This window comes from Zalophus californianus, chromosome 13 (genome assembly GCF_009762305.2).
Source record: "Zalophus californianus isolate mZalCal1 chromosome 13, mZalCal1.pri.v2, whole genome shotgun sequence".
Taxonomy (NCBI): Eukaryota; Metazoa; Chordata; class Mammalia; order Carnivora; family Otariidae; genus Zalophus; species Zalophus californianus.
Genome location: NC_045607.1, coordinates 42,334,630 through 42,362,077, shown reverse-complemented (window position 1 = coordinate 42,362,077; position 27,448 = coordinate 42,334,630). Strand labels below are relative to the sequence as shown.

Below are 27,448 nucleotides of genomic sequence, written 5' to 3'. Positions count from 1 at the left end.
CATGATCCCAGGGTCCTGGGATCAAGCTCTGTGTCGAACTCCCTGCTCAGCGGGGAGTCTGCTTCTCCCTCTCCCTCTGCCGCTCCCCCTGCTTGTACTCTCTCATTCTCTCTCTCTCTCTTTCAAATAAATAAATAAATAAAATCTTTAAAAAAAATCATCTCGAAGTGTGAATACATGTATAATCATATATACAAAGACCACATCCACTATTTGGAATGGATCAAATGGTAACTTTTTAAAAAAGATTTTATTCATTTATTTGATAGAGAGAGAGAGCCAGCACGAGTGGTGGGGAGGGGCAGAGGAATAGGGAGAAGCAGGGAGCTGGGAGTGGGACGTGGTCCCAGGATCATGGGATCCTGATCTGAGCCAAAGACAGACACTTAACAAAGCCACCCAGGTGTCCCCAAATGATAACTTTTAATATTTTTTTCCACTTGGGAACATAGTAATTTCTTTTTTTTTTAACATTTTATTTATTTACTTAGAGAGAGCACAGGGAGGGGTAGGGGGAGAGGGAGAGAATCTCAAGCAGACTCCCTGCTGAGCACAGAGCCCAAGGTGGAGCTGGGTCTCACTGTCCTGAAAGCATGACCTGAGCCAATGTCAAGAGTTGGATGCTTAACTGACTGAGCCACCCACGTGTCCTGGGAACACAGTAATTTCTAAAATGGGAATTATACTTGTTCACAATGGCAAGCATAAGGGGAGTCCTCTCTATTGTATAAAAATAAAGTCTAATGGAATTAAAAACTATCTGAATTAGAAGGGATTTTAAAATCTTCTAGGCAAAGATAAATTCCATTTTATTCCCTTTTTTTTTTTTCTCCCCAGCCATGCTTAAATCCTACCAGGAATACTGATATCACAAGTTACTAAGAAAGAAAGCTCATGGCATTTCCATCGTACTTATGATAATATTTCAATCATCACCTCTATCCTGGGATATGAATTCAACAGGACTTTCCTCTGCTACATAGGAGATTTGTATCCACAAAATCTCACAATAGTCAAATCTGGAAAAAAAAATCTGGACATATAGTCCTTTCTGTGTTCATAACAATACTCCTTTAGGTTTCAATTTTTTTTAAATCAGACTAAAGAGTTGCCTTTTATTCCCTACCAGGTGAAAAACACATCTAGAGAAAAAAACAACCTGCCCTAAAATCAGATGACAGCATGTTACTCAAGCAAAGAACCATGCAATTGCCTGGCAATGGTAATTATAGACTGCAGTATAGAAATTAGTATTTGCTAAGCAATGGGAAATTTCATATGTTAAGCTGTCATAACAGTAGGTTTTATTATTAGAAGATGTTGTAGTTTAACAGGCAAACCTTGGACTTTGTGTTAAGAGGTCATAAATTAATTTTATAATCGGCAACCATCTTGCTTACAGACAAGGCACTTAATTACTTTGCTCCATCATCTGTTGAAATACGAACGCTCAGATTTTTAAAGGACAGTTTGAATTACATATAAAATATAAATCCATTTATGTTAGGATACCATCATCTGGGTAGGATCTTCCTTTTAGGATTATTCAATCTTCCTGGACCTTTTTTTTTTTTCTTTTCCTTAAAATGGATGCAACAATAGTACTTTACGTCTTTGAGCTGATATGAAGAAAAACTCACATAAGATAATGCATATAAATCATTTAACAAAGTACTTGATACCAAATAATGCTTAGTGAATATTACATCTATGATTATTACTTATTATTGAAAATGCCCTACAAAGGATGAAACTTTTTCTAATGCTGAGGATAACTGTCAAAATAAACCAAGAGTTCTGATGACACTTCTACTGTGAAGTAAAAAAAAAGAAAAAAAATTAAGCCATGAAATTATCCTTGAAATGAAAGTATAAGGATACAAATGACTTATTAGAATATATGAAGTTTATATTTACATGAGAGTCTTTTAAAACTGATTTTGAACAGCATGGTTTTTCTCTAAAGTCTCATATTTTTCTCTGTGACCTTCTAAAAATCTGCCAAATAGTAGCACTAATTTGAAATGCTATTCTGAAAACTATAAATAATGTAGCCTCCTAGAAAAAAAATAAAAAGGGTGCAATTACCTGTCTATTCTGATGAGGGGTACTAACTGAATATGAAGGTATCTGTACACAAAAATATTATATGTCAGTAAGAAAAACCATAGCCCTAAAACACATTTTTTAAAATACACTATAGATTCATAAAGGCAAATAGAATTTGAAAACCCACACAGCATGAGCACTTATTTAAGGTTTGAATCATTTCTGGAACATTCTTGATAACTAGTCATTCAGTCCGTGTTTATATACCATCAGTGACTGGAAACTTACCACTTTCCAAATCAGCTTATGTTGAAGTTAGGCAACAGGGGTGCCATGGGAGAAGTACAGGTTTTTGGAGTGGGACACACTGGATTTATATTCTGACTCAGCCATGCACAATGAGTATCCTTAGTAAAAAACAAACAAACAAACAAAAAACAAAAAAAAACAACCCCCCCCAAAACCGTTTCTGACTCAGCCATGCACAATGAGTATCCCTAGTAAAAAAAAAAAACAAAAAACAAAAAACTGTGGTGCTCCAGGTAGAATGGCAAAAATTGACAAGGCAAGAAACAACAAATGGAGAGATTGTGGAGAAAGGGGAAGCCTCTTACACTGTTGGTGGGAATGCAAGTTGGTACAGCCACTTTGGAAAACAGCTGGAGGTTCCTCAAAAACTTAAAAATAGAGCTACCCTATGACCCAAATATTGCGCTACTGGCCTTTTATCCCGGAGATACAGATGTAGTGAAAAGAAGGGCCCTGTGCACCCCAATGTTCATAGCAGCAATGTCTGCAATAGCCCAAATGTGGAAAGAGCCGAGATGCCCTTCAACAGATGAATGGATAAAGAAGATGCGGTCCATATACACAATGGAATATTACTCAGCCATCAGAAAGGATGAATATCCACCATTTGCATTGACATGGATGGAACTGGAGGGGATTATGCTAAGTGAAATAAGTCAAGCAAAGAAAGACAATTATCATATGGTTTCACTTATTTGTGGAACATAAGGAATAGCACGGAGGACATTAGGAGAAGGAAGGGAAGAATGAAGGGGGGTGGAAATCAAAGAGGGAGATGAACCATGAGAGACTGTGGACTCTGAGAAACAAACTGAGGGTTTCAGAAGGGAGGGGGGTGGGGTATGGGTTAGCCCTGTGATGGGTATTAAGGAGGGTATGTATTGCATGGAGCACTGGGTGTTATACGCAAACAATGAATCATGGAACACTACATCAAAAACTAATCTAATGGTGTACTGTATGGTGACTAACATAATAAAAACAAAAAAACCATGGTGCTAAGTCTTAGACTCCTCATGTGTAACATGTGAGTGATGGTCTCTACCTCTGATAGCTTTCTGAGTTAACTTGGCTAGGCCAATTGTTTAATTAATCATCAAGCCAAGTGTTGCTGTGAAGTTGTCTGGCTAACATCTACCGTCACTTGTCTTTAAGTAGATCGCCCTCAATAATGTGGGTGGGTCTCATCAAAGCAGTTGGACGGCCGTAAGAACAAAAACAGATTTCTTGAGGAAGAAGAAGCTTTGTGCCTCAAGATTGCAGTGTCAACTCCTGCTGAGTTTCCAGCCTGGCCTTCCCTACTGGTTTTGAACTGGTCTGACCTCATTATCATCTCTCTCTCTCTCTCTCTCTCTTTTGTGTTCTCTCCATAGATAGATAGATAGATAGAAGGAAAGTGCTTTAAAATTTTCTATGCAAAGATAAATTCCATCTTATTTTTTTTCCCAACAGGAATGACACAACAAGTTTCTGGGAAAGCTTACAGCCATTTCTATTGTGTTCACAACAATATTTGAATCATTACTATCATTACCATATATAGGAATATATTATATATTTTCTATACTCCATAAATTATAGATATGTAAATTTATATAATGTATACATAGAATATATAATAATAACCTATTGGCTTTGTTTCTCTGGAGAACACTAATTGACAGACTACCTCATAGGAATACATCTCCTGAGATAAAAAGGTACTCAATAAATCTGAGTCCTCATGGCCCCTTTCTGAACATTATCTGAAAACTGTTTTCCTGTAGCCTCTCCTATTAGTCAAAGTTCTAACAGAGTAAGTACAATGTATAATCCTATACTGGATCTTGTACTGGTACTATAAATAATATGACTGGGACAATTGACCAATTCAGTATGGACTCTAAAGTATTACCCTTAATTAATTCCCTGTATTCATGTAAGAGAATATTCTTGTTTTTAGGAAATATGCACTCAAGTCATTAAAGGGTACAGGGCCATAACATATGCAACCTACTCTTAAATGGTTCTAGAAAAAGATGTAGACTAGAGAAATATAAAGCAAATTTGGTAAAATGTTAACAATTGTTAATTCTGGGTAAAGCAAACAGGTGAATTCTCTGTACCATTCTTTCAACTTTTCTGTGTGTTTAAGTTATTTTTAAAATCAGAAGTTTACACAAGAGGCAAGAGAACAAGGTAAGTAAAATGACATAAATGGGCCCAAACCAAAGCCTTGTCTTTTTCTTCTTAAAGATTTTATTTATTTATTTATTTGAGGGAGAGAGAGTGTGAGACAGCATGAGGGGTCTGCAGGGGGGTGAAGGGTGGTGGAGGGGCAGAGGCAGAGGGGGTAGCAGGCTCTCTGCTGAGCAGGGAGCCAGACAAGAGGTTATATCCTGGGAGATCTGAGCCGAAGGCAGAAGCTCAACCAACCAAGCCACCCAGGTGTCTCCAAAGCCTTGGTCTTGTTAGGATCTTCCTAGTACCTGAAAGCGTCAAGGCTTTAGCCTGTCAGACTTACCGATAATTCTGTTCCCTACAAACTGACTGAACTGAGTCACATTCAAAGCGGGAAAGGGGGTTTGGCATCTGAGATGATCAGAACCAAGCTTGAAGATGCCCAATTATTCAGTCATTCTTCCATCACTGGCTTATATTTTCATGTGTGACTGATTAGCAGTAGCTTTAAAAACTGGAGCTTTAATAACATTCAAACTTAGTCTGTTTTTTCTTTAACATGCTCACAATTTATCTATCATTTCAAAATGCCTCCCAAGTTTTGGCTTGTTAAAGCTTCTTGAGTGAAAGGAGGCACCAAGATAACCCAACAGGGCCCATTTGATAAAACACCCAAGAGAACCATTGACTGTGGGGCATTGTAAGGAGATTGTCAGCACATTACTTGAACAGTAAAATGTTTCACAGAGAATGAACTTTACTCAGAAGACTGCTACAAAAAAGTTACAACTTTTGGATCAATTGTCCTGCCATTTTCTCTGATGCAACTAATTATGACCCACCTAATGGAAAGAAAAGGCCATGCTGATTCTGTTGTTTTCAGAGCGAAATTGGAACCTCCCAGATTGCTCTCAAAACTCAGCTTCTTAGAAAATTTTACATTTGGTTAGATGCCCTACAATTTCAACTCCAACTAACATAGAGCTGACAGGGATTTGCCTTTTCTCTTCTCTACCTCAGAGTTCTTGCTGCACGTACATCCTGTGGTTTCTTTCTTCCCTTTTCTTGATATCTGGATGTCTGTGGCCTCTTGATGTACAGGCAATCCAACCAGAAAATCAAAACTCAATCCGGTTCAGCTCCTTACTCTCTGCCTCTTCAGAAACTACAAAGACTTAGGTAAGAATGTCCATTAGCACCTGCGAACCTCCTCCTGACTCAGTCATTCCTGTCTCTTGTGCCCTGAGTGAGCTTTGACCGTTATTCGTGCCCACCTCAAAGCAGCACACATATCATCATTCCACACCACAGGACAGCCGCAAACATCCGAAAATAATGTACTAACTGTGCCCCTCTGCGCATCTATCTGGGGCAAAACTATCACCAGAGAACAGAGGAAACATTAAAGAACTGTGTTACTCATGTCTTCAGAGTGCAGAGAGGAACTGAAGAATGGGTTCTTCCAGATTTCAAGATGGTACGGAAAGTCCTATTGATGTAGGGTGGGCAAGACCTGACCTTCATAACTACCTTTTCTGCTACAGCAAAGCTGCAGACGGTCTCAGTTTCTATTTCAGAGTGAAGACGCTTCAGAAGCCTCTGTTCTTTTTTGTTTTTGCTCTTCTTGATGAAGCATTTAAATCCATTAGTGAACCAACCTTTATCTCCTTTCAAATCTTCCTCATGTTTCACCTAATCAATCCTACACATGGCTACCTAATTCATCTTCCCTCATTTTACTCCTTTGCTTAAAAAAATAAATAAAACTCCCAAACCTTCACGTCCAGAATGAATGTCAGACTCTCTTATCTAGGATTTAAGGTTCTCTAGAATTTGCTATGACCACCCATCCAATAACTTACCTCTGCCCTCTCACACTGGCTTTCCGTGCCACTCTAGACAAACTATTTCATGTGTTTTCCTCTAAATACACCTTGTGCTCCTCCACCTGGGGGCCTCTGCTGGCCATCTCTAGCCTGCGGTGTCATCTTAACCCCCACCTGACACGGCCCAGTTTCCATGTTTCCTCTTTTATGAGCCTTTCATGATTACCTCAGACATAAACTCTTCCTATTCTGTATTTCTGAAGTAGTTCCCACATGGATCCATAACCCATCCTCCCACCGTGGACTCCAGGAGGCCCCAGGTTCCTTCCGGGGTATGGAGTCTAGCACAGTGTCCAAGAGCAGAGGCTGTAGACCCAGAGAACACAAGTTCAACTCTTAACTCCTCCATTTCCTGGCTCAGGATCTGAGCAAGTTACTTATTAATGTTTCTGAGCCCCAGTTTTCTCATTTATAAAATGGGGATTTAAAAAGGCACCCACTTTACAGACAAGGACTAAATGTGTTAACACTATAAAAAGCACTTAGACTAATGCCTTACAACACAGTATCTACCATGTGAGTATCCACCAATATTAGTGTTACTTGTGCACATCCCCTACACACATACAAATGCAACAGTGCTTTGCATATAGGCATTCTAAAAACATAGGTTCAACAAATATCAGACAAATCCAGGCAGCTTTTGAAGACATGCTCTTGATTTTCTATAGTAATTCCTCTTATGCACTGACAAAAACTGACTTTTAAGGGGAGGATTTCTGGTTAAACACTTCTTTGGCTAAAGATAAATAAAATTTTAAAGTATAAAAAAAATCTGTGAAGTTATCTGAGGCAAGGAATGGAGACTCTTACAAGATAGATACTCAAAGTCATACAGGAAAACTTGGTGACATTTAACCCTAGAACAGAGTTTGCATGATATAGCTATGAAGATAAAATATATCACTTTGCAGGTTTGCAGGTTATTACATTTTACTGAGCTGGGTGATTTCATAAGAAAGTCAATGTGCAGGAAGCCAGGGGTCCTAGATTTTATTCCTGATTTACCAATGAGTCCATTTTGAATCTAAGAAGATTCTCCACATAGCCTAAAATAAAACCGAGGTGATATTTTTTCCAAGGCTTTTTTCTGATTTGTAATATAATGTATATCAAATTGACAAAAGGCTATAAAGTTAAATCACATTATTACATTTTAAATCAATTGCCTTTACCAAAAGAATTGCAAGCACATCAGGTCAGGACTTATATAACCACTGAACTCACAGTTTTCCACCTGTCAAAGTGAAATTACAATACACTCTTTAGGCATTATACCTCAATATCTGGAAAATCATTTAGTACTGATTACTACATTCTCCAGTTATATACATCTACACAGAGGGATAATTTTGAATCCATGGTTTGGTGTACAAATTCTGAGTGATTTTCTCCACTAATCTGTCTCATCTCAGCTATTTACTTCCTCATCCACAGTGCCATGTAGTGGGCACACAGAAGTACTGGTACTTCCCAGAATGCACCCTGTTCTTCCCAGCCCCTCTAGCTCCACACATATATCACCTCTTTTTCCCTCCTGTGATGGCTAACTCTCACACATCCTTTAAATTGCAATCCCAATGTCACCATTTTCTCCTTTCTAGATTTTTCTGAGCAGGGTTAAACATGTCCATCTCTTGTGTTTCTGTAGTGCCATGATCACACCTCCACATTCCTACTATTATAATTACTAGTTCACGTCTATGACTTGATTTTAACTGTGGAGCCCCAGAGGACTGGGATGTGGATGAATTCATCTTTTGGTCTGTTGTGTCCAGTACAAAGTAGGTCTTCAATAAATACTATTTCAATGAGTGCATGGATGAATTTCTTTCTTTCTCAATGGAACATTAAGCTTTCTGTCCATGTTAATCTCCTCCAGATTCAATATATCTTACTTTTACATAAACCAAATCTGTTTTAATTTTCATGTAAAAGGTCATGTTTGTCACAGACATCCATTTATACTTTTTAGAAAACCTTCTTTCATCCCAAAGTCTCCCCCAAAGTTACGGGTTTTATGGACAAAGCGAATGCTTTCATGTTTAATACTATGATCTTGCATTTGACGGCAAAGTAAGTTTTCTGAATTTCAGAACCATCTTTTTAAATCAATAATCCCTCCCCCGTGTCCACCTGATAATCACAAAGTATTTGCATATGCACACAGTCCACTGTACTGGAGTAGTTTCTTTCCCCCAGTTTCATTAGTGTAAGCCATCCATAGGTCCATTCATCAGTCCATCCATCCATACAGCTGGCAATGACTATTATGCATTTATTGTCTACCGGGCCCTGAGCTCAGGGCTAGAGATCCAAAGATTAAAAAGACTTGCCCTCACTGAGCACACAGTCCACAGAAGACAGGCAGGCCAAATAACAACCATGACAACAAAAGAGAACGCAATGAGTTAAATCCTGCTAGAGAACAGTGCAAAGGACAAAGGATGAAATGCAGGAAAACAGGGACTCTCTCATTTGGTTTGTAAAGAAAGATTTGAAAGACTTCAAATGCCATACCTCTAAGGATCTGAAGATACCCTGGTGTCACCCAAGATCATCCTCTCCACTGACTTTTGCAAAGGAACAGGAACAACATCCTAACCTTGCCACAGCATCTCTCAGTTGTTCTCATTTATCATCAGGAAGCATTTTATCTGAAACCCACAGAGCCCTTTCCCCAACGGCTAGCCTGTGGGGTGATGAAAACATGGGAGCCGAGCCTATCAGTGCTTGTATCAAGCCACAGCAAAAGTTGTAGCCCATGAGTCATGGCTCTTTTCATGTGTTTCCAGATCTGTGGGAGGAGAGGCCTTTGGCTGGCAGCACTGGCAATCCAGCACCTATGATCATCACTGGGACAAAGAAAGACGCTGGAGCCACCAGGAGAGCTTCATAATCCTCCCACCTCCCTAAAGTGTGCATATCCCCAGTGCCACCACCAGACCATGCCTCAAAATAGCGTGAGAGCCCAAACCCACATTTTCAAAAAAAGGGACAAATAAATTAAGCTTCTGCCACCCACCTCCCTTATGTGCAGCTAAGGAAAATCAAATGAAATAAACAAGCAAATCAGCAGCTGGTAGGTGAGCTTCGGATCACGCATATGGTTTGAAGGCTCTGCCAAAGGGTTCTTCGTGAATTGGATTTGTTCTGTTGGGAAGATAATAATTAGTAACCATACCACTAATATTAATGCCTTATATCTATTGAAAGCTTACTGTGTGCCAGACACCATGCTCACAATTTATGTGCATATTCTATTCAATTGTTAGAAACTTCACAAGGTATGACTGTCGCCCAGACTTTACAGATGAGGACTTTAAGTTTCAGAAGGGCCTAACCCATTTGCCAAGGTTCACACGCGCAGTAGGTAGCTGAGCAGATTCTATGCCCATCAATGTCTTAAACCTGCTGCTTGTAAAACAATATACTTTCCTAAAGATGAAAGAAAATATATTCAGGTAGGATCATTGAAGCATGCGTGTTCTTCCCTATCATCAGTTATTCAGCAACCTATAGATTCATGTGATGTTTTTGCAATTCAGCAACAAAGTCTTCTTGACCTAGTCATTTCCCCCTTGCTCTGTATTTTTAAGAAGTCGTCAAAAATACTTAGGACTTCTGAGTTGATTAATCACAGAGGGAAAAATAATTTTTCCCTATTGTTCCTAGTTTGTTTAGGTCATGTTTTAGTCAAATTACTACTCTTACATACACACAAATTACAAATGCCCTTTATCTACTAAGAAATTAGTTTTATATTATTACTTAGCATAATTTAGAAAGAATTTTCTATATTTAGAGAGGAAGAGATATTTTCAGTGTCTGTAATCAGCAGTCTGAAGGGTTCCCAATAAAGAAAAACATAGCTCTTTAATTAAGAAATGAGAAATTGGGTATCTTTCACTTAACAGTTATTACTCTTCCTCAGAGATAACATAGAATTTGTAACTAGCATATCTGCCAAATATTAAAGAGGCTTGGAGGGAAGGTGATTTAAATAGCTTTAACCATTCTTTAATTTAAATTGCAAATCTACCAGGAACCAGCCCTTGAAGATCTCAGTGGTTTCAGGCTTTCAGAAAAAGCCTTCCGCTTGGTACTCTGAATGGTGAAAAAGAAAGGAAGTAAAAGCTGCCATCTTGCGTCCCCGCATGTGTGCACCTAATCTCAGCTGGTCCACCAGAGACCCCCTGAGCGCCAACCCTATTCCCCCTCGCGGTCCCATTTCCGCTCCAACAAGATGAAAGAAACTATCATGAACCAGGAGAAACTCGCCAAGCTGCAAGCACAAGTGCGCATTGGTGGGAAAGGAACTGCTCGCCAAAAGAAGGTGGTTCATAGAACGGCTACAGTAGATGATAAGAAACTTCAGTTCTCCTTAAAGAAGTTAGGGGTAAACAATATCTCTGGTATTGAAGAAGTGAATATGTTCACAAACCAAGGACCAGTGATCCACTTTAAACCCCCAAAGTTCAGGCATCACTGGCAGCGAACACTTCCGCCATTACAGGCCATGCTGAGACAAAGCAGCTGACAGAAATGCTACCCAGTATCTTAAACCAACTTGGTGCAGACAGTTTGACTAGTTTAAGAAGACTGGCTGAAGCTCTGCCCAAACAATGTGTGGACGGAAAAGCACCACCTGCTACCGGAGAGGATGACGATGATGAAGTTCCAGATCTTGTGGAGAATTCTGATGAAGCTTCCAAGAATGAAGCAAACTGAATTGAGTCAACTTCTGAAGAAGATAAAACTTGAAGAAGTTACTGGGAGCTGCTATTTTATATTATGACTGCTTTTTAAAATTTTGTTCATGGTTCTGATAAAATCTGGATCTCTAATATTTTTAAGCCCAAGCCCCTTGGACACTGCAGCTCTTTTCAGTTTTTGCTTATACACAATTCATTCTTTGCACCTAATTAAGCTGAAGAAGCCTGGGAATAAAGTTTGAAACAAGTTTAATAAAGTTCTTTGCCTAGAAAAAAAAAAAAGGAAAGAAAGAAAGAAAGTAAAACGTGGCTGTACTCATTCTGATGCATTCAGTATCTGGGGCAGCTGGAGAGAAAAGAGGGCTCTCCAACAAAGGCCCTGAAGCCTTTTAACTCAGGGTGCCCTTCAGCTGGCATCATCAGCATGACCTGGGAGTTCTTCAGAAAGTAGGATAACAGGCCTTATCTCAGGCTTTCTGAATTAGAATCTGCATTTTAACATAATGCCCAGGTGACTTCTAAGCACACTGATGTTTGAGAAACACCACTCCAAAATGCTCCATTGGAATCTGCTCTAAACACCTGCCATGTGCAGCAAGGGTCAATGGACAGCTGAGCACAACTGCTCAAGTATGAACACAACAAGTCAAGTATGAACTTTCCTGCATCCTTCCCCTTCTCTCCCCATGTCACCAAATATCAGAGTGCGGTCTACGAACTCTCTAGTTTGTCTCACACATCTTCGTTCTTCCTTCTCCATGAAGTTGCCAAGCTTATTTCTGCTTCCGGCCTTCTGTAGCTGCCGGAACTCCCGTGCCATCCAATGGCTCTTTCCTTCTCAATAGTCCGGTTTCAACTTGAGTATCTCTTCCTTGGAGAGCCTCCCCAATGACTCCCTTCCACACTCCCTGAATTTTCTTTCTTCATTCAATTTACAATCCCTGAAGATATCTTATTAGCACACTTTCTTTAAAAGAACAAAAACAACCTTTAACAATGGCCTCTCTTCCTTTCTTATTCCCTTTTCCCGTTTGTTCCCCTACTTCCTTTGCCCTTGAACCTTGACTAACACATGATAAGATTTATAAAAACAGCTTTCAAAAGAACTGTTCCAGCAGTTTTTTGGATGGTCATGCAACAATGACCCTATGCAAGACAACCAAGGGCAAAAAAACCTCCAACCATTCCAACAACAAGAGCTAAAGCAGGTGCAGATGAAACTGCTCTCTGAGCCAGACCACAGGGACAGGCACCCCTCTTTTCTCCTCACCCTGTAAAATCCCCACCTGGCTTTGACCTGGAGAGTTACCTGGTTTTCAGGTGCTTCTGATGCACATGGGCTGATTAAAGGTTTTAACCTCTTTTGGAGTCACTTGGATTTGTTTCTTTTGACATCATTCATTATATGCCTATCTCAATTAGAATGTAAGCTCTGTATAGTCCTTATCACTAGGGTCCATCTTTCTGGTTCCCCACCATCACGAGAACCTCAAATAATGCTTCTTGCATCGTAGGTGCTCAATAAATAATCTGTGGGCTGACTTTTATTTTAAAAGGAAACCAGCTTGTTCCTAACAACCTATATGATTGGTTCTTGCCTATCATGTGAACTATCTCATGTCCCCTTGCTCCTTGGAAAAGACCGTTTATTCCATACACCTTAGTTATCTCGCTCTTGAATGCAGCCCCTATTTACACTGGTTTCATGGCCTTAAGTATCATCTAATCCTGTCAGTGGAAAAAGTATAGTGGTCCTTTTGTAAAGACAAACAAAACAGAGCTAAAATTTATCACACTTGAAAAAGGAGCCACAAAAACTATCCAGAATCTTTCATTCAGGGACAGTGGTCGCTTAATGTTTTGGTAACCAAGCCCCTAATAGTGAGCGCTCTTCTAAAAGCTCTCAGATACACTGGGGCTCAGGAAAGCCAGCGAAGGACTGCACAAAAAATTCCAAGCTACCGGTCAGAGGAAGGAGGACCCCAGATTGAATTCTGCCATATTGTGCCCATTTTGCTCTGCTCCTTACTATTTCATTTAATTAACTCCTTCTGCAGAAGAGGAGTTAGGGTTGTTACTATGACTTTGGGTAAGCAAGGGTCCCATCTGTCCAGGGAGGGGAAGGAAACACCTTAATCCTTTGGCAGCAGTTACACCCGAGTGGTTCCTGGCATTGCTATTTAGAAAGTAAGCCTGACAGAAGCTCTGTGATCTTCCAACATGACAATGTTTAACCTTATAGGCCACTTAGCAAATGTTCCAGGCACAGTTATTATCCCCCCTCCCTGGAGAGTAATGGACAAAAAAGGGACTCCATTTTCCTCCAGATACTAAGCCCCATCTGATGGCAAAGAGACTGAGCAAGGGCCAGACATGAGCTACAGAGAATAGTTAAGAAACCATTATATCAATCCCGGAGCAGAGAGGATGGGGAGAACTGGATATATTTGAGAGCTAAAATGGAGTTACAATTTTTTTTTTTAAATGGAGTTACAATTAATATTTACTATAGATGATGGTATATATGGATATATTTTATAATTCATGTTATTGTATTATCTCAGTAACCAAAGCATAAAAAGTTAGTTCTAACCATAAGTATCAAAATAATGTTTCCGAGACACCAATTTATTTTCAGCCATTCTCTCCTCTGTTCCACCTCTGCGCCTTATGCAAACCTCTATTGTATTATTCTAAGACCCATTTGTAAGAGTACATTTAAAAGAGTAAGGTCCTTTTAGGAAGATTTTTTTTTTTTCTTCTGGAAATTTGCAAATGTAAGACTAATGTTTGGGTTACACTGACATCCAGATATATTTGATAGCACATTCTCATTTTTTACTGAGTTCATAAATAACTGGGAAAACTTCCTCCATTATAAATTAGAAGAAAACCACATGCATAATGCTATCTGAACTGTGCATATTGAAGATTTTTCTTCACTTGCCTCTTAAAATTGGATTTATCTCCCAATTATTTCCAACTTCCAAGACAAATTCACACACAATTATATTAAAATGCAATTTCTTTGTAGGCTATTTTTGCTAGGTCAAACAAATTCATTCATTAAGAAGAAGTATGATTAAATCAGTTTTACATGAAACAGTAGGAAGTGGTAGCAGAGTAGCCTGGCACCCTTTTACAACACCCAACACGGTATGGTGTTTCTTTGTTCCAACCAACTTTGAGATTTTCCAGTTACTCTAGTTGTCTTTCCTCATGGTGGGTATTCCCCACAGTAGCTCATGCCCTTAGTGATTCTTGGGTATATTCATAGTATAATCATAGTAGTTTTAACAGGGTCCTGGAAACTAATTACATTAGTTGCTCATGGGTCTTTAGAGTGGACAGACAGTTCCTCCGCATTCAGCTGTAGAGAAAGCCTTTATTGATTTCCTGTCACTGGGGGTATCTTCATCTCTAGACCCCAAGTCATGCCTATTTCCAGTTCAGAATGCTGGTCTTGTGTCCTGTGAAGGCCATGTTCTAGGTAGAGCAAATCAAGCCTTAATCGTTTCACCCCCATGCTGGCCCTCCTTAACTTCAGTCTCCTCCATCTTCAACACTTCTTATGCCCGCCTCATCCTCCTTTATAAAACCTATTTCCTTTCTCCCAAATGATCTCCTTTAACTCTTAAACTCTGCCCCTAAGTCACTGAGGGCACATGAGTGTGTGTCTTCTGTTAAAATACCACACACATTATCTCCTATGGCGTTAACATACCAAGGTGAACCACTCAAGTCAGATTCATCACAAGGCATTGAAAAAAAAATTGAAAATTCAAAGCCTTTGACTTCAAAAAATATCAGGTAAAGTGAATATCATTAAAAGAATGGATTTCAAGAAGTGAGAGACCCACCATTCATGTTTTTTCGATCTGTAGATAGCATGGCATCACCACTATTTTATTCAAGGAAATAGAACAGGGTGGGAAAAATCCAAGGCTGCCCTGATGCGAGGGAGGTCAGGGTGTTGAGCAGAGCGCAGTCAGGAGAGGGTGGCAAGATGTAGCAGTGCAACGTGAACTGCACAGATCTCGTCTCAGATCCTGGCTCAACCATTAATGCATCACAGTGGGCAAGTTACTTAAACTCTATAAACTTCAGTTTTGATTCACAGAACATAAACATAATAATACTTCTTCATAGAGCTTTTGAAAATAAAGATAAAACATGTAAGGTGCTTACTGCATGGCTATGGGCCAGAGGGATTTTACTATCAAAAATTCTGAAATCTTCACATCAGGAAGCTGCTATTTTTAGATTTTTGACGTGATGCAGCTACAGGCTTTTTAAAATTTTGGCCCTGATATCTATTTTTTTTAAAAGATTTCATTTATTTTTTTCCAGAGAGCGAGAGTGAGTGAGAGAGAGAGCGGGGGGCGGGGGGGGGGGGGGAGAAGAGGGAGAGGAACAAGCAAGTTCCATGCTGAGCAATGAGCCCCAAGTGGGGCTCAATCTCAGGAACCTGAGATCATGACCTGAGCTGAAACTAAGAGTCTGTCGTTTAATTGACTGAGCCACCCAGGCACCCCTCCTTATAGTCATTTCTAATCCAATTGCTCACCATCCTCTCTTACTCTACACAGAGCTACAGTCACAATGCTATGTTCATGGTTTCCCATACAGACCACAATACTATGTCTTTGCTCATCTTCATTTTCAGTACCACCTCTCCCCACCACCTTCATCTCTCCTTGTAGATCTAGATTCTGCCTCATGAAGACTTCCCAGGTTGTACTGTGGCTCAGTCAACTCACCTCTCTCTAAATATCTGTTATGTATGTAACATGCCACTTGCCGATAACACTCTGTTGGGTCTTGCCCCAGGTATTTCAAGATATCACCAAAAGGAGTCAACATGGACTCAAAAATATGAATCGTCACTACTATACTCTTGTATCCCTCTTTCCTCCTTTGTCAGGAACACTGATATTTCAGTTAGGTACTGCTCTTTCACTGAGCACGGATGCTTCTGCATGACACCTGGGATGCTTCCAGACCCTCCTTGTTTGAGTGATTAGCCAATGATTAGCTGCATCTTCCAGTTCCCCAAACGAGACACTATTCCTGAGGCAAAGTGGGGGGCAATGCCTCCATTTCTTTTTGTTATCTTCTATTAAAGGATACAAACTTTATATCTACTATCTTATAGATGTAAGAGCAGTATCTCATGAATATTAATATCTTCCACAGGATTTCAGTTCTATGCCACCATTATTTCTCTCTAAAATTCTCGTATGAGTCAGTTGTGAACGGAAATGCTATGTTGGGGACAAATTCAACCAGCTCATCATATCACTCTACTCCTCTGATGACTAAGCCTTACTTATCAGGTCAGGTTTGTCTACTGATTCTCTTCCTTTAGATTGTTTCTTCCTGCACGCCCCCCCCCCCCCCCAGTCTTCAGCTCTGGCAGCTGCCCAAGAAACTCAGGTTTTCCCAAATAATGAATTTCCTGAATGGACCTAGCTTAGACACAATCTTAGACTACACTATATTCATATCATTTATGGTGTTCGTTTTACCCAAAATCATTTACTTCTTCAAGTGGTAATTTAGTCTTTTATATTTTTGTCTTGTCTCTGCATCTAGATTGTAAGTTCCTTTTAGGACAATGAAGGCCATATCACAAGCTCTGAGAAGCTAAGCACTATGTTATGATGTAGTAGATACTGATAAATATTTTCTGAGCAATTCGGGGGGGATGTTAAATGGAGTGATAAACAGAATTTCAGAAGATGTGGGTGAAAGACAAAGAATGCACATCTGAAGATGATACGAAAATAGTGTATAGAAAGCGCTCATTAATTCAGCAAACATTTATTGGGGAGCTATTAAATGTTCATCACTTCATTAGGCACTGGACTACAATGTAAATAAGACACGCCAATGCCACAAGGAGATCTCAATCTAATAAAGGAATTCAGTATGTTCAAAGGTATAATTTTTTTGCTTTAATGGCTATAACGAATATAAACTTAGGGGAGTATGGGAACAGAAGCATGCAAAGAAACCCAAGAAGGTTAAAAGGTTGTGAATTGCAGTTCTTACAAATAAACACAGGGTACTACCGATGAAGTTATTAGATCATCTTAGTGTGATTTCCTTTTTATATAGCTACTACTGGCAAGTGTGTTTCAATTAAGACAACATCCATTTGCAGAAGTGGAAGGTTCAGAGTAGATGTAAAAACCTGGGAGTTGTTTAGATACCAGGGTGATCTGAATGGTTGGTAATGCTTTGGGGGCAGCTCTTAATGTATCCATTAGTAAATATATTTGGTGTTCTCCTCCATTCAAAGAATGAAAGAATTGGGTCATTCTCTCTGCAAGCAATGCTAAATGGGTACATGCAACATGCTGGGCCAGTGCCCAGTGTTCTGTAGTGACTTTTCTATTTGATTAACTGCAAAATGTATGTTTTTCCTAAAGGCCACTTGGCCAGTGCCTAATTCTTCCCTGGGATAGTCACACCTTGAATTGACTCACATTAGACTATTAAAACCCAGCAATTATTTTGTTATATAACAACAACCTTAGCATTTATTTCTTTTTTTTCATAACAACATAAGAGAAACAATATAACAGTTATTATAATTATTTAAAATGGTCCTTTTTAAGAATTTCATTCAAATACAAAAACATCTGATCTGACCTGCAAACTCTAAAAAGTAGCTGCCTTAATTTCTTTTTAAAGAGGAGGAGTATGAGAGACTATGGACTCTGAGAAACAAACTGAGGGTTCTAGAGGGGAGGGGTTAGAGGGAGGAGTTAGCCTGGTGATGGGTATTAAAGAGGGCACATATTGAATGGAGCACTGGGTGTTATACGCAATGAATCATGGAACACTACATCAACAACTTATGATGTGATGTATGGTGATTAACATAACATAATAAAATAAAATAAAAAAAACCAGGAGGAGTTATTGAAAAAGAAGGTAAGGGGAATGTGTATGGCATGGACAGAACAGGCTAAATTTACAGATACCTAGAGCACACTATAAATGTCACTCTTTGCCACAGCAGGAAGGTAATTTTATTTTAAACATTAGAATACAGTATGTAATTTGGATATATTGGCAAGGAATTTTACTTCTGATGTTTTAAATGTAATATTCAAATTTGAATTTTCAGTCTAATTGATTCCTAAAGTAAATGAGAGTGCATATCCTTTTGTCTTGAGCATTAAAAGCCTCAGTTGACTATTAAAATATATCCACAGTAGTAAAATGTCATATGCATATTCATTCTTTCATCAATCCATTAATTCACTTATTCATAAATACATATTAAGGGCCTGTTAGGTGTCAGGCTTTTTTTTTTATTCATTCAATTATCATCACCTCCATCCATCAGGGTCTCTTTTAGGGGTAAAGATTGCCACAATAAGAAGGAACCAGTTCCCAGCCTTAAGATGTTTATAGTCTGGCAGGAAAGGGAAATAGAGATGTGGACAGCAGCTAATACAGAGGGAAGTGAATTCACAAATAACAGATTGTTACTAATTGATTTATGCTATCCTAAGGCAGATCTGGCAGATATTCACCTTCACTTCTATACATCTGGCATTACTTGATCCTGATTTGTAACAGATTTGTTTCTAGGCTTAAATTGTAAATGCCTCCCTGGTATATTCAAACCTTAGCGACTGGGTTTCTGTGTTTGGAAGACTCCTGTTTGAACCCGTGACGATTTCTAAATAACAAACAAAAGGCCTTGTGAAAAAGGCAAACTGACTTTGCTATCGATCTTTGTAATCCAAGCATTTGAGGGAACTTCACCATCCAGTCTCAGAGTTCCACTTCAATCATGCCCATGATTAAATCTCACAGAGCATGCCAGATACAGAGGCCAGCCACACACTCGCCTGGGTGGAATATGATTAGACTTGGCAACTAGGAAGGTACTTAATGCAATTACCTTCTGATTCATTAGAGAACATGGTGTGAAACAGTCAAGTTATTTCCAAGATATGAGTCTCTTTAGTAGTAAATGCATCATATTGACTAGAATGAGTTATGGGGCGTAGCTCACAAGGGTGAGACAACTATAGCTCATGGGTGAATGATATGCAGAATTTAGGACAAATGAGATCAAACTATAATTTATCATTCCTTTCAGGACAGTTTTTTTTTTTTTTTGGAAGTTCTCCAAATCATGTCTTTCAGAAGGTTTTGGCTTGATTAAGAATTTTATTCGATGAAAGATCAGATGGAGAAAACCTCTACCCATTCTGCTGATGAAGCATGGTTTCATTCTGCTGCAAGCTTATCCAGGAAACAGAACATTATTTTTCTTTCCACAAAAATTATTTTAAGTTAGCTTAAATATTAGGCTATAATTACAATACTCTCTTATATTATGCTATAATAACTGTACTCTATAATAAGGAGAGTTTCTCCTGGAGGATATTTCCTGAGCTTTAGAGCCTAGCTGAATTCCAGTAAACATAGAATCATGAAAATGTATTTCAACCTTAAAACTTTTCTGTCTCTATTAGTTTTCAATGTACTTTGAATTGCTTGTATAAATACTATCATTTTTTATGAAATCACATTTTTGAATCACATTTCAATACCATCTGCAATATTTCCAGTGCTCCAGACAGAACTTTTGTTTTGAATCCTGATAATTTATGTCATATTTGGCAGCCCACAACATTTTTACTAAACATTCTAGAACTCACTGTTCTTTTCACCCATCCCATAATGGCATTTCAGCTAAGTAAAGGCAAAGACGAGTAGGGTTTGATTTCCAGTCATCTAAACTGACAAAGAATTATGTGACTAAGTCCTAATATAATTGAGAAGAAAAGGCATATGTTCACTTATACATGCCAGCTCTGTGAGATACAACCATTCTGGGAAATGAGAATTGATCTCTGCCTGAGAGGACTCACGTTCTAGCAAGAGAAACAGAAGTGGTAGAAGTCTGTTCAAGGAGTCAAGAAGGACAAGCAAGAACCAGACATACATGAGGCGGGAGAGCAAACACTGCAAATAAAGCGCATGCATAGGAGGGTGTCTCAAGATATAAAAAGTGATACATAGGATACATTAAGAAATAATTTAGTGCTTTCCCCTCAAGGTACGGAAATGACATGTTGAGATTTGCTCTCAGCTGTAGGTTTGACCGGGTCGAAGACAAAACCAAAGAAAGGGAAACATTAAAAGACGATTGTGGCAAAGGATTTTTAAGAGCAAAGACAATTCTTACTCTTTCTTTGAGGCTCAGCTCTGGATTCACCCCCTTCATCAAGCTTCCCTGAGGCCTCCAGCCCACCAGGACTTTTTCTTCCTCTGAATCTCTGTTGTTTCTGTCCTTGACCCAAGGTCCTGTCTGGCACCAATAGTATTCTGCCTTCTTTCTTTTTTGATAAGGTTACATTATCTGTGTTGCTTGGCACTGGCATCATAAACTCCTTGAAGGTAAAGTTAATATTTAAGAGTAGTAAATGTCTTTAATCCATGTGGAGGTGAAAGCAGACAGAAGTGGGTGGAAACTATTTCTTCTGATTCAGCACCCCTCCCCCCAAAAAAAGACTCCCGGCAAAAGTCTCCTGATGATGGTGCTAATGACATAGCCCAACACATAGTACTGGCTTTGGCTTCATAATTGGGGCTGTATTTTGATTGTGGAAAATGTAGTCTGTGTGTAGCATTTTCCTACTAAGAGTGTGAAAGCGAGGTTACCCTCTGAAAAGGAACTCGCTGGTAAAAGGAACTCCATCTATAGGAGTTGCCTTAAAGTTACAATGTCTCTCTGCTTAAAAACAGGGAAGTGGAGAACAGTGTCCAGACTTTGCTGGAATGAAAAAGTTATAACCTCATTGATGGCAGTGACATATCTAGAGAAGGGAGGTTACTGGTGGTGATGGTATGCTTGGATTGAAACACAGGAAAGTGCAAAGTGGGGGAACAAAAATGTTAGCATGCTGCTAGGTTGCGGAGGAGAGAGAAAAGAGGGGAGAGTATATGTGTATGGGGTGGGGGAGGGGGAGGGGTGGAAGAAGAAGGGGGGAAGAGGAAGAAGATGGGAAAAAGAAGGAGGGAGAAGAAAAAAGGAAGAAAGGGAGGAGAAGGAAGAAGGAGAGGAAAAAAGGGAAGAAAAAAGGAGGAGAAAAGAGAATGAGAACGTATCTGGCCAAAGCCTACGTTCTCAACACCAGAGTTGTAATCTGTGGGAAGAGATGATTCAAAACCACTTCCGTTCCTCCGACCAACAATCCTCCACTTATTCGGGAAGGGAGAGGCAACTGTGGCAGGCAAACCTAAACTCTTTTTGATCCAGCCCTTATCATAAATCACACCAGCAAAACAAAAGTGGCCACAAAACCCTTTGTACCTGGAATGTACATCTCCAGAGCAGTGTTGCCCAGAACTGAGGCTGGAAAATGATCTGTTAAATTACTCTGGCATTCTCCATTAGGGGAAAGAAAGGCTACATAGGTGAAAGACAATATGTTACTCAAATGATCTTTAATTTGGCCATTTATGTAAATATTCAAGAAATTACAGGTATCTAAATTTGTATAGGACATTTATGCCAAGAACTTTTTTTAAGATTTTATTTATTTTTTGACAGAGAAAGAGACAGTGAGAGAGAGAGCACAAGCAGAGGGAGTGGGGGAGGGAGAAGCAGGCTCCCCGCGGAACAGGGAGCCTGATGCAGGGCCTGATCCCAGGACCCTGGGATCATGACCTGAGCCGAAGGCAGATGCTTAACGACTGAGCCACCCAGGTGCCCCTATGCCAAGAATTTTATGGGAAGTCTGTATGTAAGTTTCTTCTCCTTGTTGAAAAGGGGAAACCAGTTTGTTAATTAACATCGTCGGCAGCAAACATTTGTTCAGAATCAGGGCGTCTGATAACACTAGCAGTAACGGGCACTCCAGAAAAAGAAACACCTCTACCTCTTAAGCAACTTTCAAATTCCCGGAAAAGCAACGTGCACATATATGCAACAAGGGAAAAATGACAAAATATTATAAAAATATATAAGAGAGCATAGAGCATAGAGCAAATTTGCACACTTGTATAATGGCATAAGGACTGGGACGTTAGTCTTAACAGAAAAACAGGATAATCGCATAATGGAAAACACATAGATTTTATAAAAAGGAGATCTTGGGAGAATGTATATTCTGATATTTAATTTAGGGTGGGTCTCATTATTATTGCATTCCTATTGTCATGTTGGACTCAACATAAAGAGACACGGTATCCTTCTGGGCACATTGCTGCAGAAGAGACTTTGTAAAGATTGTTTGTCTCCAGCAGTATCTTGATTTCATGCTAAATCTTCTCCTTAGAATAAATAAATCCCTTCTAATGAAATGTTCCCTGTGCTCATTCAGGGATTTCCCGCCACTCAGTCCAAAACCACTGCACACATTGTAGCAAGCTGTTAAGCCCTGGCAGGACTCTGCCTGACTGCCCATTTAACTGCATGGCCCATCACGCCAGGGCTACTTCCCTCACCACCGCGCACCCCAGAATCCCCTTCCTTTATACCCATGGCTTCTTCTGCCCCTCACTGAGGGTGACAGCAAGCTGTTGAGGGAAGAGGAGCATCCTTCCGGTCCTGGCTTGTTGCGGAAACCCACAGTCCTATCCTAGAAAGCCGTTCACCAAAGTCTGGAATCCTTTTTTCACTTCGGATTAATTCATTTTCCACACCCCCTCCCTCAGTTTTCTACTCTTCTTCGCCTTCCCTCACATCTCAGCTGATGACCTAGATCCTGCCTTTTGCTTATAAGACTGGGGACACCCCAAACAGAGAGTCTACAAAGCCGGGCCAGAAATGCTTGGAATTGTCTCCGATTTATCCCCATTCTTCTCTTATGTGGTTTTAGGTGGCATGTTGTGAGATTAATCATGACAGTTAATTTTTTTTAATTCTTTCTTTTCTTTATTTAAAAGATTTTATTTATTTATTCATGAGAGACAGGGCAGCAGGGAGCCTGATGCAGGTCTCGATCCCAGGACCCCGGGATCATGACCTGAGCTGAAGGCAGACGCTTAACCATCTGAGCCACCCAGGTGCCCATGGCAGTTAATTTTTTTTTTAAGATTTTATTTATTTATTTGAGGGAGAGAACGAGAGAGAGAGAGAGAGAGAGAGAGCACATGAGAGAGGGGAGGGTCAGAGGGAGAAGCAGACTCCCCACTGAGCAGGGAGCCCCATGTGGGACTCGATCCCGGGACTCCAGGATTATGACTTGAGCTGAAGGCAGTCGCCCAACCAACTGAGCCACCCAGGCGCCTGACAGTTAATTTTTAAACTATTAGTTTACCATGTTAAATGTAGTTTTAATTCTAAATTTTCATTTCAAAATTAATAAGTCTTTCTTGTAAAATACATGTAACAAAAGGAAAGGTTAAAGGCATAATTACATATAATGCTTGATTAATGTCAGGGACCTTTAAAGACAGTCTCTATGAGTGTATATTAAAGTAGTATTTCCAAATTAGAGAATTATGTCAACAGATCAGGATGATGTGTTTGCTAATGTAAGATACATGTTAATGTTTCATTTAGCGGCTTTCAATGTGTTTTATTGATTCTAAAGACTATAATTTGGTATGAAAAACCATTCTGGTCATCTTGGGTTTTAAAGGAAACGCTATTCACATCAATACCAAGATACCCAGCAATGTGATTATAATATAACGAATAACAGATGTTACAAGACCAGTGCTCTAACCCCTGAGCTATGGAGCCAACCACTAATAACAGATGTTAAACAGGGCCCTATCTTAGAGTTATAACACTAACCATAACTCCTAGATCTGCCATTATCCTAAGAAGGAAGTTGTTGCTATTGAAAGATTAGGCCTAAGATCTCCTCAAAGAGCCTAAAGAAGAGAAATGCTCGTATAAGGAACTAATAATTATAACTAGCACCACAACAACACTTACTGAGTGCTTATGAGGCATGTCAGGTATTCTGCTAAGCATTTTACATCTCATTTTCTTTTAGGGACCAAGGGTAAAATATTCTGAAATTTGGCTGAAACAAATGAATGTCTGGGTAGAACTGCTACCTCTATAGACCATAAATAATAATAATAATAGCAGTAACTTATTTATACTGTGTCAGATATTCTACTGCGTGTCTTATATGTCTGATTTCATTTAATTCTCACAATTGTACATGGGGCAGCTATTAAGATGTGCATGTTACCAATTGGGAATCATCTCTCAGATGACAAATCACTTGCCCAAGATCACAGAATTTTTAAGTGTCAGAGTTGGGATTCAAATCCAGGCCTCACTTAAAGCCAGCGCCTTTAAATGTAATAGTATATTTACAACCACAATATGCTATAACCTGCCTCTTTGAAATACAAAAGGGTAGTTTGCTAGGATTGCAGTATTCTAGTGACTTCTATCCAGAGAAGTCCACACCCAAAAGCATGGAAAGAGACAAAACCTTGCTTCTTTCTCCCAAGCATTTGAGATCTATAAAAATTAATATTTAAAATTTGTGACTTTGTAAAAGAGAATCATACTTTACTTATAAAGGCAAGAAGCCATTTAATAAAAGTTTTTCCTTGATACTTTACTTTATATTAAATCCTCCATACCCCTAAAAAAATTTTGTCATTAGGTGATTTAAAAAATCTGTTACTAAATAATGGCAGTATTGGAAGTCATGAGAGAATAAGACACCCGTGATCTGATGCTGGACAAGAGAACCAAATGCCAGGTGGCCTCACTAACAAGACAGAGATGTATTTCCTACTGTTAACACAGAAGTTACAATTTTGATCTGAAGCACAAGTTTTGATATTCATTCATTCATTCACTCATCAGATATGTTTACTGAAAATATACATGGCTTTGGAATTAAGGTCTTAGAGAAGAAAGACAAAGGCCTTGGTCTCAAGAATATTACATTTAATGAATTACATCTATGTTTCCTTAAGTATGCATATTTAGAAAGAAATTCTTACATTTTTCCCAGACTATAAGAGAACTTCTCTGAAAATAGATGATTCAATCATACAAAATGTACTGAATCTGGTTTACTTCTGGGGAGCCTTACTACAATGGTAATTTTCAATAAAATAATTGGGGTGAAAGCCAGGCTGTGAGTTAGGAGTTTCCAGTAGTAGAGGTGTGAACGCACCCCAGCTCATTAGACGATGGTGTTGAAGAAGGTTGAGCTGAAGTTCACTTTCATTCATCTTGTGTCTTTTTTGGACTCCTTCCCCAGCTATTTTCCACCACTTTAGAGTGTTCCCTATCATTTTGGCCAAATGTGAATTGTGATGGAAAGGACATGATACTTTCAGCAGAATTACTTAATTAGGTTTAAGTAAGCACTACATGCCAAGTAGGGTAGGTTTGCTTTCTAGCCATAAAAATGTGCCTGCAATGCTCGCTGCATTCCCAAGGAGAGAAACAGTGATTGATGTGATGATAAAACGATGAAGGGAAGGATAAAGCCTGAGAGATAAAAGTCTCAAAAGGGAAATAAAGGAGGGTAGCAGCTGCCTCCATCTTAATTGAAGCATAAATTTCAGGAACAGGATCTGAGGTTTAATGTCAAACACATACTGGGAGAGTTTAGTGTGTGTGTGTGTGTGTGTGTGTGTGTGTGTGTGTGTGTGTGTGTGTACCCATGTATGTGATGAAAAACGTGTAAGTTAAATTCTTTTCATCCTTTGTATGAAGAGTTTTCAAACCATTTCTAAAAAAGGAAAAAGTTGCAAACGTAGAAGTTTATGGATTATCGCTGAGAGATACTCATTTATTTAGTCAGCGTTTAACAGAGAGAAACAGAATCAGCGATGAGCAGGAACCATTCCAAACACTGGTGACACAGCACTAAAAATAATACATTTCTGTACTCGTGGAACCGAATATTCTGAGTTTATCATTTTTCTCTGCACATACCTTCCTTGCCCCTACCCCACCCATTGTCAGGGTCCTTTCCTTTAAGCACAGATTTGACTACATCACGTCCATATTTATAACACTGCAGCTGTGCAGGCAAAGCACTCAGGTCCAGCCCCTACCTCTATGCTCCGCCTCTTCCTGGCTTGCCTGCCGACTCTCCAGGGGCAAGCTTTCCCTTCTCCAAAGGTAACATTTGTTTTTACATCAGGATGGCTTTGCAATACTGTGCCCCGAGCTTAGAATGCTGTCATACCTATTTTCCATCTAGTTAAAATTCTCCCCACTTTTTAGCTGTGCTGCTGAAATGCCTCCTAAGCCTCAAAGACCTTCTAAAACTCCAGTCAGTTTAATGGCCCTTTATCTTAATTTATGGAGAATTCCACTTGAAATATATCATTAAACTTTTTAGTTCATTCTACCTAAAGTTGAACTATTTACATGTCAGTTTCACTTTGTGAGATGAACTCAGGGCAGGGAGGGTTGTTAAGACTGCATATCCAATTCTATGGGGCATGCTATTATCAGAAGTACTTTAAAAAATCTTACCTTTTATATTTTATCTTTCTAGCGTAATATTGCTTCTACATCCAAGCACACAATAATGTAATCCTGAGCTAGGCAAACCTTTACTTTTAAAATGCTTTAAGAAAGAAAAATTGCTGTTAGGCTAAGGAATAGTACAAATTTTTGTGGCTTTGTTATAAACTTTGGAGAAACAGAATTGGGAAGCCTTGACACTTAACTTTATGGAGAAGCTAACATGCATTGCTGTAAAAAATGCAACTGCCCTTCTTATAACAGAGAACAAAAATGAATTTAAAACTAATATAAACTATAAAGCTATAATGCATAAACTTTTTGTTCATTTTTAAAGAGTTAACCTTTAACTGGGAAAATATATGAATTCACTGTCAAATCTTTTATGTTCTTGGGGCCCTTCTATATCATATGTTTTTATACAGGACAGTGAAATGTACTATCTCTGTACCTCCTAATTAACAGGATTTACTTCAAAGAGAAAAGACATCATGTTTCTTTATAATACTCAGATCAAAAGCCCTTGTATTCTTTTACTATATTGATAACCTACACAGTTCAGACAGATAAAGTATTCTAAAGAATAAAAAATCTGATCTCACAATAGAGGAGAGCTCTTCCTTTGTGATACAATAAATAAGTGCTAATAATTGTATTATCACATGATTACCTTCAAAATAGATTTAATTTTATCCTTCTCCTTTTTGTTTTTTTCTTCAAAGTCTGATGTTTTAACATACAACCCAATTTTGTTGAAAATATAGAAGTACACACAATCAGGATGAAATTTATTTTGGACTCAGAAACTAAGACTTAAACATTTAAGAATATGTAAGTCTATCATGAAGCATTCTTGCTTTAATTATTTGCTTGATTTTAAT

At 39.0% G+C, this 27,448-nt stretch overlaps 1 protein-coding gene and 1 pseudogene across 3 annotated transcripts in view; one reads left to right on the top strand and one right to left on the bottom strand.

Annotated features, from left to right (window-relative positions):
- The window catches only part of LINGO2 (leucine rich repeat and Ig domain containing 2), a 1,255,110-nt gene that overhangs the window by 282,735 nt on the left and 944,927 nt on the right, over positions 1 to 27,448 (bottom strand). The window lies entirely within an intron of this gene.
- On the top strand, positions 10,651 to 11,197 carry LOC113933937 (annotated as a pseudogene).